General features: G+C 38.4%; 1 protein-coding gene across 25 annotated transcripts in view; it reads left to right on the top strand.

Annotated features, from left to right (window-relative positions):
• The window catches only part of Gulp1 (GULP PTB domain containing engulfment adaptor 1), a 253,266-nt gene that overhangs the window by 103,527 nt on the left and 129,366 nt on the right, over nt 1-20,373 (top strand). The window contains exon 2 of one of the 25 annotated variants that reach the window (XM_076550472.1): nt 15,459-15,639. The exons of 23 other annotated variants lie outside the window; for them this stretch is intronic. The gene's annotated coding sequence lies outside the window, so the exon portion shown is untranslated. Of the gene's footprint in view, nt 1-11,869; nt 15,640-20,373 lie in introns of those variants that run through there. One more of the 25 variants, XM_076550453.1, reaches the window with a different exon arrangement.

Here is a 20,373-nt window from a genome sequence, read left to right as displayed (position 1 = left end):
ATGTTTTTAGGACAACGAGAAGCATTTTTAAGTCTATGCATAGAAGACAACCAGAGGAAATTTAAAATTTTAAGCTTGTGACTGTGATATTAGCCGTGCTCACCAGAGCTAGGTTAATAGCCCCTCAGAAGTCCATTGGTTAAAATTCTGAACTTTTGAAATGCTAGAACAACAGCATAGCCAGGAAAAGAAATCGGAAGCATTTTTCATTTTTAATAAACCTTAACTCATTTTCTTTGTCCCTTAGGGTGACATACTCACTCTAGGAAAGTGAGACTTGAGGCCTGAGTTTTACATATGAAAAGAACTGAGAAGGCAGCTAAGGTCTTGGTTGATGCTCTTAAACTGACAAAGCTAGCATATCTAGCTGTCAACATGTCAGAGATCTGAGAAGAATAAATTTCATCTTAGTAAGCAGAAGTACAGATCAAGCAGCTCCCTAAACTATTAAAAATGGCAGACATTTACTGACTATCTGGACAGTCACCCCAGGTTCCTCCGTGGAAATCTGGATTTTGTTGGGGCAGAGCTCCCAGAACAGCATCAGTCTTCAGCTTCCAGGTCCAGGAGATCCTACAGATTTTCCTGTGGAGGAAGAACTTGGGGGACCAGCCTACCTTGTCTTAGGCAAAGTGGGACAATGAACTCCCTAGTGTCCTGCTTGTCTACCTGCCTGTCTGCTGGTCCCGGGCATCTCCCTCTCGTTCTCTCTCATTGTCCCGCAAGGCTAGATTCCTCCTACAACATAAACAAATGTAACACATCTTTATCTAGTTAAAGTAATATTCCATAACAGTCCACAGTTACGACAGGGTCCTGCTGGTGGGTGAGGTGAAGGGTGGTTTTTCACCCTGTGGCTGGCTTGCTGCATTTAAAGCAAGCTCCAGGTGGAGTTCTTCTGTGCCCCATCGTCGTCTTTGGAGGCCTTGGGGTCACTGTTAGTATCTGGGGTGTCTGTTATGGTGTACTTTTTCCATTAACCATTTAAAATGCCATATTCAGCAGATCTCTGAAAAGTTTTGAGGACCATTATCTATTATGAATAACTAAACTAAACAATCTTTGCTTGTTTCTAGATACTTGTTTTAGTCTTAACTTTGAAAACATATACAGGAGGCTAAATAAATCGTACTCCTGTAATTAACTACATTATTATTTAACATGACTACAACTATAGTTATGAGCACATTACAGAATTTGATCATTTATAAGGTGACTGACTACTAACTTACATGCCTTAATTACCTTTAATAGTATATGATAAATTACTAGTTTTGTGGGTTTTTTTTTTTGTAAGATTAAGACTTTACATTTTTATCCCTGTTAGGTTTAGCCTTAAGAAAATAACAATTTTAAATTGAAGCTCTTTTAATATTAAAATAAAACTTTTAATCCTAATGCACCATTTTAGAATATCACAGTTTTTATGTATGATTTAGTTTATCCAAATAACTAAAGCTTAACAAAGTGATCAAACACAAAGAATCTAGACAACTATTACTGTGAACTTGAGTAGACCTTAGAAATTTATAAACCTTGTTTATCAAATATACCTTATTTTTCATACATATATTGTAACTTATGTAAGTTTTCTAGAAACTTAGTTTGAACAGGTAGCAAAGACATAAGCAGTTAGATATACATCTTAAATTGGTTTTTGTTAATTTGAATAGACCTTTATAACTTTAAATTTTTATCGTCATCAAAAGATCCAAAACATCCTGGACACTTCTTGTTGTTTCCTTAGGCTAAAAGGAAGATAAAGTGATAAACCAAAGGATCAGTAGGACTGAGAAGTTTTGTAATTGTTGCTTTATGCTGTGTGGCCATCTTACGATGGTGAAATTGCAAGGCACATATTCTTTGACCTTAGTGAAGATGGCTGCCAATGCTGTGGTTGCTTGTATCTTGATGAGATAATTAGCCAAGAAAGAGGCAAGTCACATGGTTACTGTTTAAAACATGTTTTCCTAGTGGATCTTTTTTTAAAACAAGAGTTGAATCCAAGATATATATATATATATATATATATATATATATATATATATATATATATATATAATCACTCTAAACCAGAATGAATCACATATTTGAGATATTGTAGCAAATTAAAATTCCTATGTATAGGTTTTAACTATAAGCCTTTTGTTATAAGTATTAGGCCAAATTTTGTTATAGATCTTACAGATTCTTTAACCACACCCTTGGAATTTACAGATCCTGAGATTAAAGACTGTTTACACAGCAGTCTTAATAGATTTCTTGAGAGGAGAGGAGAGACAGGGACAAGGTCCGAGAGGCCCAGAAGGGTTTAAGAAAGCTGTGGGACTTAGCAGGCAGCCCCTGGCGGGGAGGCAAGGAAACTCACAATGTTCAGGCCAAGGAGGGCACAAGGGGAGAACAAGTAGCCCCAAGGGGAGGAGTCAAGGAAAAGGTCAGAGACACAGGATCATGTAGACAGAGGTGAGGAAGTTCCAGGAAGTAGCTGAAAGGAGCCATGAGGAAACAGAGGAGGTAAGTGTCATGGTAACAGGAATTTCAATCCATGGCATCTCCTAATGGACAGAGAAACTGGTCAGTGAGAAATGTCCAAATCACAGAAGAGAGGTGTCCCTTTTCACATGATAGAGGCTCAGAGGGCAAGAGAAAGGTTCTTGGCACACCAGTATGGCTTTTGCAGTAAAAGTAGAGAGAGCAAGAGCTCCTTAGTGACACCCTGTAGAAGGGGACACACCAATGGTTAGAGGAGGTGTGTGAGAAGACAGCTGAAGAGGTACATTGGGAGAGGGTGTGGACAAGGGCGGCTTCCCACGGAAGGGGATGAGCAAATGTCTTAGTAAGTAGAACTGCCCATGAGGTGGGGGGTTGCAAAAAGCTGGGTAGGGAGATTCCCACCTGGTGGGCACCCCCAAAGGGCATCTCAGGCTCCAGGAAGCAGGAAGAGGACACTTTCTGAGTAGGTGAGGAGAGATGGATGGTTAGATAAGGTGGAAGGGAGAAGCAACTGAGGAGGTGGACTCTAAATTAGATTCAGCAAATGGAAAAAGTCAGCAGAAACTAATGATCCTGCATACTTCATGAGGGTCAGAGCAGCAACTTGGTTTGGAGCAGCTGAGTTCCTTTTGAAAGAACTCTCAGGGTTTCACCACCAGATAAATGAGAGAGAGAGAGAGAGAGAGAGAGAGAGAGAGAGAGAGAGAGAGAGAGAGAGAGAATGAGAATGAAAGAACACGAATGTTTCCAGATACAGGGGGTGGGGGGAGAATGTTTATTATAGATACATGGAGAGCATAGGCAGAGACAGCGAGATCTGGAAAAGTCCAGAGTGGGCATGACTAAGTGTTGGGGTCCACAGAGGTTTCCTAGTAAGATCAGGGCTGCATTAGGGGATGGCTTGACCACGTGCATGGTCACCAGGTGTCTGGAATGGTCTGCACTTGGCTGTGCTGCGGGGGGGTGGTCTTTTGCTCTACCCCTTGGCATTCCTTTAAAAGCCCTTTGGTAGAGACAGTCAGGGCCTGATGGATTAGGATCCAGGCCCTCCTGAAGCTATCCTGTGTTTTCTATCTTTTTCTTTGCCCTCTAAATTTCTATGTAATATTTCATGATGCTCCTGCTCAAGAGTACCCTGGGGAAAAGTGGGGGTGGGATGACCCCCCCACAATTAAGCTGAGCAGGGCCATGTGGAGAGAAGGGGGAGGGAAAGAAGAGGGGAGAGAGGGGAATGAGGTACAACAGCCAAGCAGGCAAAGATACAAAAACAGCAGGTAACCAAAATGGTTGGATTACAGGAAAAAGCCTCTTGGGGAAAGGCAGTCCAGCCCCTGGACTGGAGTTTAGGGTAGGGGTGGGGTATGCCAGCCTGGAGGACCCTGTAACAGGTAGGGACTGAGCAAGGGATGCAGGTCCATGTTGGTATGTTAAATAGGTGCTTCAGCCATTTGCCCCAGGGTTTGAGACATTACACAGTTGGCATTCCAAAGTGACCGAGGTAAGAGAGGTAACGCTTGTGGTATCTACAGACAGAAAGGCATTAGACCCAGGCTGGGATTTTGTGTTAGTGAAATTAGGTGGATTCTGAACACCAAGGATTTTTCTTCTTTAACTGTTTTGCTCAGAGCATTGTTAGAACATTTATACTGTTTCTAAGTTTCATTGTATTTATTGCTATAATTAAGGATTCATCTATTATTAAAATGATTTGAGTTTCTTTAAATATAACGGTATGGGTAAAACAGTTTATATGAAATAGACTGTTAATACTAATTTATTTATATCATTTGATTTCTAGGTGTTACTATTTCTTTTAGCTTTAGAAACTTTCAGTAATCACAATAATGGTATATGCTTTTACCTAACAGCTTAAGTAATTTCTTTTAAGGACCTTGGTATAATGGGTTGTAGAGTGTTCTTACTACACAGCAGCGCCTCATTGCTTTTTTGAAAGGGAAATGAACTTGGTTAATACAGACCTAGGAGTGATTAACCCTGTTTATATTCAGAATCCAACTCTCCAGGGCATCTCTCTGGACCTTTGCAATGTGGATGAGACCCTTCTATGTGCTCTGTGCCTTTCTCAAATAAGTTAATGTGCACTTGTCCATAGTCCTCTGAGACTACAGGACCCTTACACAGCAGATCTTCATTTCTTAGTAGAATAGGTTGCAGTTTTTATGAAGCTCACCACATTTTTTTTTTTGTTGCAGACAACTCCTAAATAATATTTATATGCAAAATTGAGTCCATTTCTCTGGCTTAGTTGACTTAATTATTGTTCAGTTTGCTTAAATAATCTTTAGATCATTGTTCATATTCAATTACTATCCAAAACCTAGCACCTCAGACCGTAACTATATAACATCTCATTCCTGTGGGACAAGACTCTAGGCACAGTTTATCTCCAGTTTCCCTTAGCAAAGGCAATGTAAAATAGAGGAAAACATAGCCAATTACAGTGGTGGTCTATTCAACATAACCAAGTCGAGGAAGGTGCTCTCATTTGACATGATTGGCATCTAGGATCAAGCAGACATATCTAATCCTAGCTCTAAGTATTTGTGAATGTGGAATTATTTGGAAACAGAATTTTTTTTTAACACATACATAGGTGTGATTATCCAGGCCTCAGATGAAACCTGAATTCAGTGCTGTGTATCTTCAAAGATACACAGAGAAGGGCCCATGAAGGCTTTTGGTTTTCTTTTGTATGGGTAATGCCACCATAGAAGAACCATGAAAACTTTGAGGAGGCAAGGAACAAAATTCACCTTAATTTTCTGAGGAAATGAAGCTTTTCTAATGCCTTGATTTCAGACTTAAGGTTCCAACAAGTTTGAGAGAATAAGTTTGTTCTTTTATGCCACTCAGTAGCAATTGTGATAATTTGTTCTGTTGTAGGACCCTTACAAACCATCTCCGTAGTCTTCAGTCTTTTAGATGTGAGTCATTAGGTCTAGCCTGTATTCAAATTCAAGGTATCACCAAGGGCACCACTTCTAGCAGAGATCACCAGAGGCCATCCTGAAAGCTGTCTATACTCTCTATTTCTGTTTCTTCTATGGACAGAGGTCATATTTCATATTCTTTTTTTTTTTTTGGTTTTTCGAGACAGGGTTTCTCTGTGTAGCTTTGCGCCTTTCCTGGAACTCGCTTTGGAGACCAGGCTGGCCTCGAACTCACAGAGATCCGCCTGCCTCTGCCTCCCGAGTGCTGGGATTAAAGGCGTGCGCCACCACCGCCCGGCATATTTCATATTCTTAAAACCTTGATCCTTCACTCATCTTTTCTAACTATTAAATTAGAATTATCATTCACATAGACAGTCAAAAGTGGAAAGGTACAGAGAAGTGAAATGACCATCTTTCAGTACCAGGAACCTTTCATTTACTAATTGGTATTTTTCATTTCTTCTGTATATTCACCATTTCCTACTCAGACCCACTTGCCCTGTTTCCTTCTATATTTGGTTTCCAAAGTAACAGAATAACTCTTAAATTGCTTCTGAGCTTTTGTTTACACTTTCTCTGCTTGTGGTCCTGGAAACTCACCTTAGATAAAGGAATTCTGTCCTTAACATTCTTCACTGGGTCTCCCCTCCCTCCTGGGCCAAATGAAAATTAATTAGCGGGAAATAGAACACCTTGTGATATGCATCTTTACTTTCTTAAATTCAAATTATGTTTAAGCCATTTCCTAAGATAGGTCTATAGAATTAACACAGACTTTCAAAATACATTCTGTAACTTTTGCTTCTTCTCACCTCTGATACTTTTCTGTCAGATAACCACACAGGTGTGTATCTGTCTGTTCTCTATCTGGAATGTCTAGTGTGAATGGCCTTACATAACACGTTTCTTCTGCTATAACTAGCGTTAGATGAAAGAGTGAAAAAAGAAGTGACCAAAACCACAAAATCGGCAAGCCGAAAGACTAGCTTAATGTCAAACAAGGACAGAAAAAGGAATTTAACAAACTAATTATAGAGGGAAATTGGGAAATTCCAGGGTAAGATTAAGGCAAACACAGGTTTTTTGTGAAAATGTGTAGGAGTCAAAGAAGATGTCTCCAATGAGAACATTTTAGTAAGGAAGTTTAGGTTCAGAGGTCTCTATCATGTGATTTACGTTTTCAGAGTCTTAAAAGTTGTTTTCTAAATTACAATGTGTTAATAGAAAATAGTGAGAAGTAACAAAAATGGATGAAAGAAATGTGATATAATGCTACTGCTATAAGAAAATGGAGCTACCCTTAAACTCTCTAAAGATATCTTCTGCCCACTCTGTGTAAGAGGTAAGACTCAGCACTCCTGTTTGAGGAGGATGTCTAGGGATATGCTTCAGTGGGGGCAAATTCGGATTATAGCTCAAAGACACCCAGGTGCCTTATCTACATCTTGATTTAAAAATGAAAACTACAGTTAAGCTCTTGATGGAAATGAAGAAAGCGGTTTTGCTCTCACTGACCTTTTAACGTTTACATTTAGTACATCTAAATGTGTAAGACACAGTCCTCCTGCCTTAATCATGGTAATCTTCATGAATAAAATGTTAACTTTGGCTTTTATTTAATAAAGAGTTTTAAATAAAAATGTCTGCGTATTGATGTAATAGGATTGACTGGTTGCTCTATAAATTGTCTGAATAAAATGATGAAATTTAGCAAGCAAGAGTTGGTTGCTTATCAGGTATGTTGGTTATTATGGTACAAAGTAGTGATTAGTTTAGACTAAAAGTTGGTATCATTTATTATAGCAAAGCCTTGACTGACTTTGATGTGTTATTCCATACAAAGTGTTTTGATTGTTTTTTGCATTCCATTTATTCAAATATTAAAAAAAATATTCAAGGGAAATTTGTATACTTACATTTACATTTATGAACAGTGAAATAGGAGTTGGGGACATAGTTCTGCCAATAAAATGCTGGCTGTGCAAGTTCACAGACATGAGTCCACCTCACACTTCATGTAAAAAGGAGGTCATGGTAATGAGTACCTATAATGAGGCAGGCACAGCAGGATTCCAGGAGCCCACTCTCTACCCACCCTAACCAAATCTGTCACAGTGGGAGAATATATCTCAAAAGCTAAGATAGATGGCCTTTGTGGACCTATATCTGAGGCTGGTATCTAGTCTGTATATGTGCTTGTATACACACACGAACACACACACCACACAAATACACGCTAATCTGAACTAGAAATCTCTTGATTGGGTGTCTTTTGATGAAACGCCTATTTGTATAGCAGTCTGATATGTTCTAATTACATCTACATTTGAACAGTATAATTACTGTTAGATTGTAAGTAGCAGAAATTAGTTCTGGGTATTTAAACAAAAGGAGGTATCTTGCTGAAAGGATATGAGTTTGCTGAGAGGACTGGAGGGTGATCAAATCAAACAGTCCTCAGAATTGATCAGAGCCAAATTGTCCCAGGGATCTGAAGAACAGGGGTACATACTGAAGGGTACAGCCATGAAGCTAAATCTGAACCAGTCAGGTGTTTCAGTTCTTCCGTGGTTACAAAGAATGTCTCCGTGCTGGGCACCTGACTAACAGTTCCTCCAGGCCTGCAGACATGTGAAGAGGGTAGGTTCCCAGAGCACCTTCCCAGCTGCAAAACCAGCACAGGTAGAGGATGTGTCTGTCCCATTATGAAACTGAGGTATGGTAGGTAATGAGAAATTAATTGGTTCTTTCTACACACACACACACACACACACACACACACACACACACCCTTCCTTTTTTTTTTTTTTCTTTCAAGACAGGATTTCTCTGTGTAGACCCAGTTGTCCTGGAACTCACTATGTAGACCAGGCTGGCCTCAAACTCAGAGATCCACCTGCCTCTGCCTCTTGAGTGCCGGGATTAAAGGTGTGCACCACAACTGCCTGGTTATACTTACTTTCTTATCCTAGACAATTGTGCTTGGCAAAGAGTAGAAGAACTGGTAGATAGCTACTAACATAAGAAGGCTGGGTGCTCCATTAGTTACACAGGGCTACTATTACAAAGAGCCACAAAGTAGGTAGCTTAAGAGAATGAAAATTTGTTTGCTCAGGGTTATAAGAGCAAGACTCCAAAATCAAGGTATCAGCAGTGCCACTGTCCCTTCTGGGCTGCAGGGAGTTCTTCCTGGTATTCCTTCTGAGGCATTGGACATCTAGTCTCTGCCTGACATTCTTCCCTCATCTCTGAGTCCTCTTTTCTTTCTAAAAATACCTCAGTCCTAAATTCAGAATGGCTCTTATCTCACGATCCTGTTGAGCTGTACATCTCTCTGTCTGTGAATACAATCACACTCTGAGTTCTGAGGAGGCATGGAATTTGAGGAAGAAGGGTAGGCAGTGTTTGGCATCATCCATAGCATAGTCTAAGTAATGGTGGGAGAGAAGAGATGATGGGACAGAAGGTAAGAGAACATTTTAAAGAATGCGACATTACTATGTATATGCAGATTGCCACCAGAAGGTAAAACAAATGAATGATTGGAGCAGACTTTTGTTTTACAATAAGCACATTGGGTGTTATTGGAGTACTTCAAGCAGTGCTAGAGGAAGAAAGGCCAGCTGGAACATGGTGCAGTGGTTCAAGTGTGAAATAATGACAGTTTGGGGAAGGAGATGCTGGTGGGAATGAGGAACAGACAGTGGAATTGACTCTGAATTAAAGGCGAGAGATAACAGGAGTCACAGAATGGCTCAGGTGCTGCCTTCTGCCTTCTGTCCAAGTCAAGTAAGGTCGTCTTGGCATGTGCATTGTTGCTGAAACTGAAGATATTTACAAGACCTTTATAGTTGTAGCAGGTAACAGACTATGGCACAGAATTTAAACATGATAATCTGAATAATTTTTCCTGACACAGGAAATAGCCACAGCATAATGGCAAGTGAGCTGGACTCAGCTGAGTCCATGGCAACATCTGAGCACTGTGTAATTAGTTTCATTTAATGACAGATGATGAAGACAAATGTTCTTATATATTCCCATATCTGTTTTTACTCAGTTTTAATTGTCTTAAAAAATCCAAAACAAAACTCTTGTTTTTAAATCTCATGTGTCCACTGATCATATACTACTTCTGTATGGAAAGCACCTAAAATGGACCTGATGTAGAATCTCTGAAATGTGATTTGTAAAAAAGCAAGGTGCTGATTTCAAAAGCTTGGGCATCTTTCGATGTAGGAACCAAACAGTGTACAAAAGAATAAAAGATTATTCCACTTGACCAAGGTGTTTATAAAATATCCTGAAATACATGTGGGGATACAGATCACATGTATTCAGATTTTATAGCTATTTGATAAATCAAGGGGAAGTACTACTTTGAGTTATATTTAGAAAATAAGTCTAGAAAGAAAACAGTTATCACTTACTTCTGGAGATGTGTCAGTGAATGAGAAGTGATACTCTTCTGAAAGCTGATCATTCATGCTAGCCTGCCTTCTGTGTGTGACAGCATTCCTGTGCAGACTGTGCTAATTTGTGTGATGTAAGTGATGTTTGACTTTCTGGAATGTAAAGTTATAGTTTTAATATTAAATATGCTCTATAAGTTCATAGGTTGTGCTGTGAAAACAGAGGACTTTGCTTACATGCTCTGCTCATGCTGCAACCCCAGTTCAGAGTGCTAAGACAATATTTCATTGATGCATACTCAAAATGTAATGGTTTAGTTAAAAATCCCAAGTAATTTTTTTGGGATTGTCTCTTATTTAGCTACAAAGAAGTGTCACAGGATAATGGTGCTGCATAGCAACTTTAATATATGAACAAATGTTGGCTAATTCCTGCAATCAGGAAAATCTTTTGAGATTAATGTGAGAGTTTCATTTGTTAAAAGTTTTCAAAGTTTTTAAAGCAGCATTGCTTGCACTGACTTGCCAGTAAAGGTATTTGTTCATGTTATGTTGGGATGGTGTAAAATTTCCTCTGAGATTAATTACAAATGTACACATACATTTTTACTTGATAATGAATGTAAAAAAATTAGACAAAGCTTTCCTTGAAAATAGTTCTGAATAGATTTACTAATGGGAGAATTAGAAATAAATTCCTTCATTGATCATTTAATAATAAAAAGTAGATAATAAGTATAATTTAAGGAAAACATGAGGTTAAATTTTTGTGTAGACATCGAGTTATCCAAAGCAAGCTTCTCTTTCTTTTATTACTTAATTAGATCATGCCATCACTATGTAAATGACTAGACCAATCTAAAATGTTTGGCTTGATTAGAATAGTAAATATGAAATTCCCTAGACCTTTGCTGCTTTTATTCTACAGGTCTCTTATGCTTGCTCTTTGAGTGCAGTGCTGTGGCTGGGATGGTCTGTATGCCAAATCTGTTGCTCTGATTGGTCAATAAATAAAACACTGATTGGCCAGTGGCCAGGCAGGAAGTATAGGCAGGACTAACAGAGAGGAGAATTGAGAGAATAGGAAGGCAGAGGGAGTCACTGCCAGCTGCTGCCATGACAAGAAGCATGTGAAGACACCGGTAAGCCACAAGCCACGTGACAAGGTATAGATGTATGGAAATGGATTAATTTAAGCTATAAGAACAGTTAGCAAGAAGCCTGCCATGGCCATACAGTTTGTAAGCAATATAAGTCTCTGTGTTTACTTGGTTGGGTCTGAGCGGCTGTAGGACTGGCATGAGCGGCTGTAGGACTGGCAGGTGGCAAAGATTTGTCCTGACTGTGGGCAAGGCAGGAAAACTCTAGCTACAGTGCAGTTTTCTAAAAATCCCTATTTTCAAAAATCTGCCCTGAGAGATCCTAAGGAGCAGCAACAACTCTGTAGCAACCCTCTGACATTCTTTAGTATGGGTCAACTATCGTTCTTCACATGTTAGCACACAGTCCCTACTGAGAAAAATTAGATTTACAGCTCAGTCCACAGATGAGAGTCTTGGGCATTTAGAGGTAAACTAAACTTGACTAAGAAGAAATGAGGAGAAAGGAAATTACAACTAGGTTTGGTCCTTATTCTGTTTCTTATCTTCTGTGTAAAATAGGCATATGTTAACATCATAGAAAGCATTTAATAAAAAGTATCAAATGCCTAGTCAGCACCCCATGCAGCCTTTTTATGAGCCAGCCCAGCACCTTATTCTGTGCTAGACAAATCACACATTTCATTTTCTCCCACACTTTCATTCCTCCTACCCTTCATTAGTAATTCATTTCAGACTCCTGTTGAGGCTCACTTAATGTTCATCTTTATAGTTTCATAAACATATTTTCTGATATGCACTGCTATACATAGATTTCAATGTGAATTTATTATTTTGATGAATTAAATGGTTGATAACAGCATATTGAAATAAGAAAATATTAAAATATTAACTACACACATTAAGCTATCAGTAATGATGACAATGATAGTAAATGTTCAGGATTATAGAATTATTAGAACTTTTGGTGTCTGCTTTTATGTTAAACTTATAATTAATGTTAAATTACTTTCTAAAAAGAAAATTGTAGGTTATTTTTTTATTTCTTATGATAAACTAAGCACACAGTAACCATACTTCAAATCCCTGAATAGACCCGAAAATGAATATATCATATATATCTTAATTCAGAACTATGCTGGCAATATGTCAGAAAATTCTTAGTGGGATGCACATACATACATACATACATACATACATACATACATACATACATACGAGAACTTTAGGAGGAAACTGTGTCATACATGAGGAACCACAATTCTTTATATGCGCAGGAGGGCTGTTAATTAAAAGCAGATATATCCCCAAGGTGACACCTTACTCAACAATGGCAGGTTCTGGATTCCTAGAAAGCAGAATCTAGGGATAAGTATTTGGCTGGAATGTGTCAGAGGGATAATCAAATTTTAAAACCAGCAGAATCCCCCTGCCACTGTCCTGTTTGCTTTTTCTGGTTGAAAATGTTAGTATATGAATTTAGATTAGAGTAAGTCTGTGACATTTTCAGATCACTAAGCACAGAGAGAAGAAACAGAGGACTAACTACCACAGACTAACCCTGTCTTCAGTGTGTCTTCCTGATCCCCACTCTTATCAAAGGCCACGACGAATACTGAGATACCCAGAAGTAAAATACACAGAGCGCAATTAATATATAATAGAAGATGGGTGTGAAAGAATAGAAAAAAGTGTGAAGCAGAAATTAAGTGAATTAAAAAATCCTTGATCAGTGTTTTTAAAAACTAAGGTGATTCAATAAGTTAACAACCTCATCAGTCTGTATATCAGCAGAGGGTAAAACAGGACTCCCAACACATACCAATTTGCAGAAACAAGAAATTTGAAGACATTTCACATGCAGAAATAGTTTTCCTAGAACTAAGGAACCTGGGTGAGAGATAGCTACTATTGAAGTGTGACAAGGAATAAGTGAGACACATAGACTGTGTGTGGCCCAAAGAACAGTTTTCCATTACTACCAGGCTGCCAACAACAGCACAGCTCAGCCTAATGTGGGGGAAAGAGGAGAAGAAAGCACACGATTTTGCTCTTCACCCCTTCTCTGGGATTTTCGTAGTGAAAAGCAGAACTTAACAAGTCCAACTCTGGGCCTGTGGACAGAACTTCTGAGCCTGTACCAGTGCTCAGCCACATCCTACACTTGCAAGCTGAGTATGTGTTCAGCTGCCTTAATCTGTGGGCTAGCTGATTGCTTGGCTTGGCCAAGTACCAATAGACACCAGTACCATAGACTGTATGTCTGTCCCAAGGCTTCATGCTCTATGACTATGCTGTGTTCTAGACTACCCTAGAACTAGATATTTGGACAAAGCTCTAGACTTCAGGCCTGCCCCGTTTCCAGGTCAGCTCCACTGATGTCAGCCACCAGGCTTGCACTTCTGGGCTTGATGTTGGGCTTGTCTCTGCAATTTTAGCCTCAAGATCACCTGCTCTGGCCATCAATAACCAGAATCCAAGGCCCTCTATCATGCTCAAAGTCCAGGCTCAGGAATTGCTTTTTGGTTCTCTATTTTACTTCCTATGCATGAGGCCTCCAGTTGTCCCTACAGGCTCTCATAGAGCTAGCCCCAGGGCCACTCCAACACTAGGCTGGTTCCCAGTTCACCACATTCCAGGCACAAAGGGCCTATGTCTCTTCTTGTATATCCAATCTTATCCTCATAGAGTAAGACTCCAGGCCTCTTTCTTATGGACCCAACATCCAGGCTTTCTCCTGCATACTTCAGACAACCTTCTCAGGATTTCTAGATGGCTTGATTGACAAAGAATTTCCCAGACCAAACAAGTATGTAGATACTGGAATAAATCCTTCTGTTGTATACTGGCTAGAAAAACCAAGAGCAAGCAAGAAAACATGACATCAATACATAATAAAAAGAAGGCACCAATAGCTTGACCTAAGGGAATGTGCATCTCTGAACTGCTTGACTAAAATTCAGACCATCTGCTTTGTGAAAGTGCAGTGAACTTATGATAAGAACATACAATAAAACAATTAATTGAAATCAGGAAAGCAATAAATTACCTAAATTAAGAGATTAACAGAGAAATGAAAATTATGCTAAAAATTAAATTGAAATTCTAGAGCTGAAAATATAATTAGTGAAATGGAAAATGTAATGAGGAATGTCAGCACTGGGACTGATAATGCAGAAGAATCTGGGAAATTAGTGAGAGCTTATTAGAAAACATACAAATCCTGAAAAATAGAGGAAGGAAATGAATGGAAAAGTCTCACATGATAACATCAAAATAATAAATCTTTGTTACAAAAATTGACATGAGACGGCAATGACAAAAATTCATGAAAGTTACTAAAAATAACCACAAAAAATTTTTCAAATTCTCAGAAAGACATGTGTCCAAGTATGGGAAGATCAGAGCTTTTCAGTTAGATTAAATCTGAACCACACCTAAATAAGACATATTCACATTGTCAAATCTAAGGTAAAGTGAAGCCCTTCCTTGAAATCATCTGGAGAAAAGTAACATCTCAGATATGAGGGGGCTCCACTGAGGCTGGCAGTGATCTGGGCAGAATTTGCCTAGTTAGGAGAGAGGAGAGAAGTGGATGTTACATAAGAGTAGTTAGGAGAGAGATAGAAGTCAGGTCTAAGCACTGAAGAGCAAGTCCCTGCTAACCAAGTGTGTTTGCTCAGCAAATTGATCCCTAGAAATGAGGAGGCAAAGACTCTTCTAGACCAAAACTGAGAGAGATTGCTACCTATAAACTCAAGAAGAAAGGCTAAGGGTAATTTTTTTTTCCAGCGGAAAGAAAAAGACCTACTTAGTATTGCAAACACACAAACCTCTAACTCACTGGCGTAATTAAGTGTGTAATCAAGTTTATAATGCTTTAACTAGTGCTGTGGTATTGCTGTGTAAGTCACCTACATTTTTAGCATAAAGGTTAAAAGAAAAAAACAACATGAAAACATTTTTACATGCAATGTTTGGTGGAGAGTAAAAGCACAAAGTGTTGGGATGAAATCAAAATTAAGCCATTATTCATTGTACCAAGGCTTTGTAGCCACAATGTCTTATGTAAGTCTCAGGGTAACTATACAACAAAAATCTATAGTAGACACACATTAAATGCAAAGAGCAAGGACTCGCTGCATGACAATAGAGAACAGAATCTGCTCACAAAGGAAGGCAGAGAGAAGCTCACACCACACAAAAACAGCAGTACAGCATCTCTACCTCAATAGCTATTCTGAGTGTAAACATATACAATATTCCAATCAAAGTTTATATAACTGAGCATTTTTTTTATTAAGGATTCATTTGATTATTTATTGATGTGTATGTGTGTATCTGTGTGAGTGCAAGTGCCTGTGGAGGCCGGAAGAGGGCACCAAATATACGTATAGGCAGTTCTTAGCCGCCATGTGGGTGCTGGGAATTTAGAGCAGTGGGTGCTCTAAACTGCTGAGTCATCTCTCCAGCCCAATTGGGTATTTTTTTTTTTTAAGATCCAACTATGCTGTCTACAGAAGATTTGCTTCATCTTTAAGGACACAGAAGGATGGACAAACTCATCCCATGCAATGGAAGCCAGAAGAGAGCAACAGTAGTGTTGCTCATATGTGATAAAATAGATGCCAGCTCTAAACTGTAAAGCAAGACAAAGAAGGTCCATGCATACTGATCAAGGTACCAGTCACCTTGGAGATTAAACAATTATAAATATGCACTCAGATTGGAGTATACATATATACAAGTCAATACTCATATATTTGAAGAGACACATTCTACCCAGCACATTCATATTAGACTATACACTACTTTCATGTACTACCGTCAACAATGGAAATATCATTCAGACAGAAAATGTAAAGGGCTGTGTTGGATCTGGACTGCACTCTAGACCAGGTGGACCCACAGATTATGTGGATAAAGCCCTGGCATTCTGCTTAAGTGCCTGTGGAGTGTTCTTTAGGAGGGACCGTGTGTCAGTCTACAAAAACAGATATTAGTAAATTTAAGAAGGCTGAAACCACATCAGAGGTCTTTTATGACCACAATGATATGAAATTAGAGGCTCATAATAGGGGAAAACTACTAATGGGAAAGATTTTCAAAACTATAAATATGTGGAACTTGGAAATATGCTTCTAGCTATGATATTTCAAGTCTGTAATCCTAGCCAATGAGAGACTATATGAAGAGAAATATCATGAATTCAAGAGGAAGCTGCCCTACATAGTGGGTACCAACCATCTAGCCATGACTACACAGTAAGACCCTTGTGCCCCCTAGAAGAAGGAAGGAAGGGAACAAGGAAGGAAGGAAGGAAGGAAGGAAGGAAGGAAGGAAGGAAGGAAGGAAGGAAGGAAGGAAGGAAACAAGGAAGGAAGAAAGGAAGGAAGGAAGGAAGGAAACAAGGAAGGAAGAAAGGAAGGAAGAAAGGAAGGAAGGAAGGAAGGAAGGAAGGAAGGAAGGAAGGAAGGAAGGAAGGGAGGGAGGAAGGAAGGGAAAGAAAGTTTCTAAAAAGCTAGTGATCCAAAGGAATTAAAGTATCTGGAAATCTCAAGACAAATGACTATGGAAACACCATGCTGAACACCTGGCATAGTGGTAGCAATAGCATCTGTAACAGGGAAGTTTATAACAACACACACACCCCGCATACCACACACACACACACACACACACACACACACACAAACACAAACACACACACACCCCACACACACCATACACATGCCACATACACCACAAACACACCACACACATACACACACACACCCCACACACACCATACACATGCCACATACACCACAAACACACCACACACACACACACACACCATACACATACCACACACACACACACCACATACTACACAAATACTACACACATACCACACACCACACACATACACACCACACACCATACACATACACGCCACATACATCACACACACACACACACACCACCACCACCACCACCACCACACACCGCACACCACAAACACACCATATACACACAAACACACATGCATGAGCATCAGAGTTAAGGGAAAAAATAACTCAATGTTATACCTCAAGGCATTAAGAAAAACCATATAAGCCCAGAATTAACTGACAAAGAGATAAAAAGATCAGAGTAGAACTGATTGAAATAGAGCGTAAAAAGAATAAGAGGATATATCAATGATACTAGTTATATGAAAAGATAAAATCAATAAAGTTTTAGATAGACTAAATAAAAAAAAGAGAGATCTCAAAATTTGAAATTCAGGTGAATTCATTATAATAGAAGCCAGAGAGATTCAAAGATCCTAAGAGATTGCTATGACAAGCAGCAGGATTACACTGAATCACCCAGAAGAAACGTAGAAATTCTTGGTTATACACAATCAACTAATAGTAAATTACAAGAAGTACAAAATCTGAATTGACTCACATTTATTTTTAGATTTGTTTTCTTTAATGTGTATGAGTGTTTTGCCTGCAAGCTTGTCTCTAAACCCTGTGGAAGTCAGAAAAGGGCATCGAATACTCTGCAACTGGAGTCACAGATGACTGTGAGCTGCTGTGTGGGTGCTGGAAACTGAGCCCAGGTCTGCTAGAGCAGTAAATTCTCTGAACCCCCAAGCCATCTCTTAATGAATAAGGAAGTTGAACCTGTAAAAACCTTGCTTCAGAGTAAAGATGAGGACCTGATAGCTTAACTGCCAAGTTCTAGTAAACATTTAAAGAGGTTAAAACATTAATATTCCTCAAATTCTTTCAAAATGAGAAAATCTTCAAATTTAATTTAATAATCCAAGCTGATACAAAATCACATAGGGATTTTATAAGAAATTATAGGCTAATATCCTGATGAACACAGACACAAAAATCCTCATGTAACAATCCACATTATTTATTTTAACGTTCATTTTCCCCAAACTTTTCATGCTCTTTAGTCTGTTTTCTTAGGATGCCCTGGTTACTCACCTACGCATCTCTCCTCCCATGTTCTTTTTGCTTGTGTATGTGGACTTTCTAGTCATGGGTTAAACACTAGTTCCCCAGGAATGCTCATCTTGTATTTTTATATTAATTGATACACTCATACTCCATAGTATCTTTTCTGTTTTTAAAAACTTACTTCTTATCATGTGTGAAATTATTCTTAAACCCCAATGCCTGCTTTTTCATGGTAAGTCTGTAAGCATTATCAAGGCCTAAGTTGTTTCTTAATTAGTCACTTATAATATTAGTCATATTACATATTTCTATCTAATTTTCACATAGGGTTTTTTGAGAGAATCAAATATATCCCTTATATGCTGATATCAACTTTTCAGTTTCTCTGAAACTGTCCTTAAATAAAAGATTTGTACAATTTAAAAATCTGTATTTTCTATATCTTCATATTATACATTTAAATTAAATATTAAAATGACTACTTTGTTGACAAGTTATGTGTGCTCTTGAAATTATCGGGATATGTCCCCACTTCAGATTTGCTTGATAAAATCATTTACTTTATACATTAAAATAAATCAAGTGTGTATTGTTGCGAGAGGACACTGTTGAGACTGATTGATTTTTGCACTTCTGGCTGGTGAGGCTTGAAATGCCTTCAGTTCCCATCTGTTGCACTGAAGCTTTTGTCATGATCTTTATAGAAAAAGCTACATGAGTACATTTTAATTGAAATGTTGACTACAGCTGTATAACCACTTGGCAAATCATTTTTATACTTGCCACTGTGAGACTAGCCAGGAGGCTATAATTTTAAATCATTGTACTATACTGCAAAGCTAGGAGTGGGATCTAGCCAGCGGCAAGGTAATAAAAGGAGAAATAGAAGGGAATACAGGAATGAATAGGACTGAAGTTCACTATTTGCATATATGGAAATGTCATGATTAAACCTACTCTTTAGTAAACTTTATACAAGCAGAGACAAAGAATGGGTAGTGGAGAGGTACAGGGACAGGAAGACAGGTAGAAGGAGGGACATGACAAGGTGAGGTGCTCATCTCCTAGAATGTTCCAAAGCCTGTTGACAAAGTATCATCAGTGACTGGCCAAATCATCTGAGAAAGCCATGTGATTAATTATGAATCATGAGAAGTTTATGATTGATCATATTTTGTTCTATTCTCATAAAAAATTATGCCAGAAAATTAATTTCAGTTTTTGTGTTATTGAATAAACCTAAAATTTTAAGTTGTATGATGATATTAAAAAGATCTAATCTCTTCAAAACACAGCTTGAAACTTAGAATAATTTTTAACTTTTTAAGAGGAAATAATCTTAATCTTTGTGGCTCTTAAAATTATGCACTTTTATCCTAACCCTGAGTATCCCATCTCTGAGGTTCACTTTGAAATATTTTGTATGAAATTCCAGTTATAAAATGGCATAGCAAGAAAAAAAATAGGTTACCAGATAGATTGAATGTTCTGTTGTTAGAATATAGCTTTTAAGAGATAATTGAATTTACAAAGATCATTGTTTTCCTTTCACGGCCTCAAACTGATTCACAAATAATCATAACTCCTCACTATAGATTTTCACAATTCCTATAATTTTCTCCACAGAGTACTTGAGGTCTATGATAATCAAGGAGTAAGTGTAAAGAAACTGTATTTCACATTTTTGAATTTTGAAAAAAAAATGATAGAAGGAGGGTAACTACGGTTTCTGTGAGGGCAGGGTGATCTCTATTGAAACCTCTTTTTTTCTTTTTCTTTTCTTTTTTTTTTTTTTTTTTGAGCGATGAAGCAACATTATCCTAGAATGCTTCAGGACTGCACATACCTCTTTGTGAGATGTGGGGAATCTTAATGGTGGTGCCTGTGGGGAGGCTTTTGAAGAGGTGCAAGGTAACTCAGTGATGTAATACTTCTTTTGTGGCTCTAGTGTATTTCAAAGAAAGGAAGTTTGAAGAAAATATTAATATACACCCAAATTGTGTGTCAGTGCCCAGCAAGTCAGCATGTAGGTGGTGGAGGCTTGCGTTTGGGCAGTTTGAGAAACAGGAAGAGAAGTGCCTGGAGTGTGTAAATTAGGAGGATGGAGATGAGATAAAGTTGGTCCTGATGTCAAGGGTTAGTTGGCCAGACCACCATTCTCTGTCACAACAGTGTAAAGTGCAGAACTGATCGGATCTGAAAGGTCATCTTAATTGAGTGCTGAATCTGAGTGTTTAGGGCAGTGATTCTCAACCTTCTTAATGCTTTGACCCTTTAATACAGTTCCTCATGTTGTGGTGACCCCCGTCCATAAAGTTATTTTCCCTGCTACTTCCTAACTGTGATGTTGCTACTGTTATGAATCATAATGGAAATATCTGACATTTCCAGTGGTATTAGGCGACCCATGAAAGGGTCGTTCCCCCAGTTTGGGAACTACTACTTAAGAGTAAAATGAAAAAACAGATAC

The sequence above is a fragment of the Peromyscus maniculatus genome, chromosome 13 (genome assembly GCF_049852395.1).
Source record: "Peromyscus maniculatus bairdii isolate BWxNUB_F1_BW_parent chromosome 13, HU_Pman_BW_mat_3.1, whole genome shotgun sequence".
NCBI lineage: Eukaryota > Metazoa > Chordata > Mammalia > Rodentia > Cricetidae > Peromyscus > Peromyscus maniculatus.
This window is presented reverse-complemented; position numbering and strand designations above follow the sequence as displayed.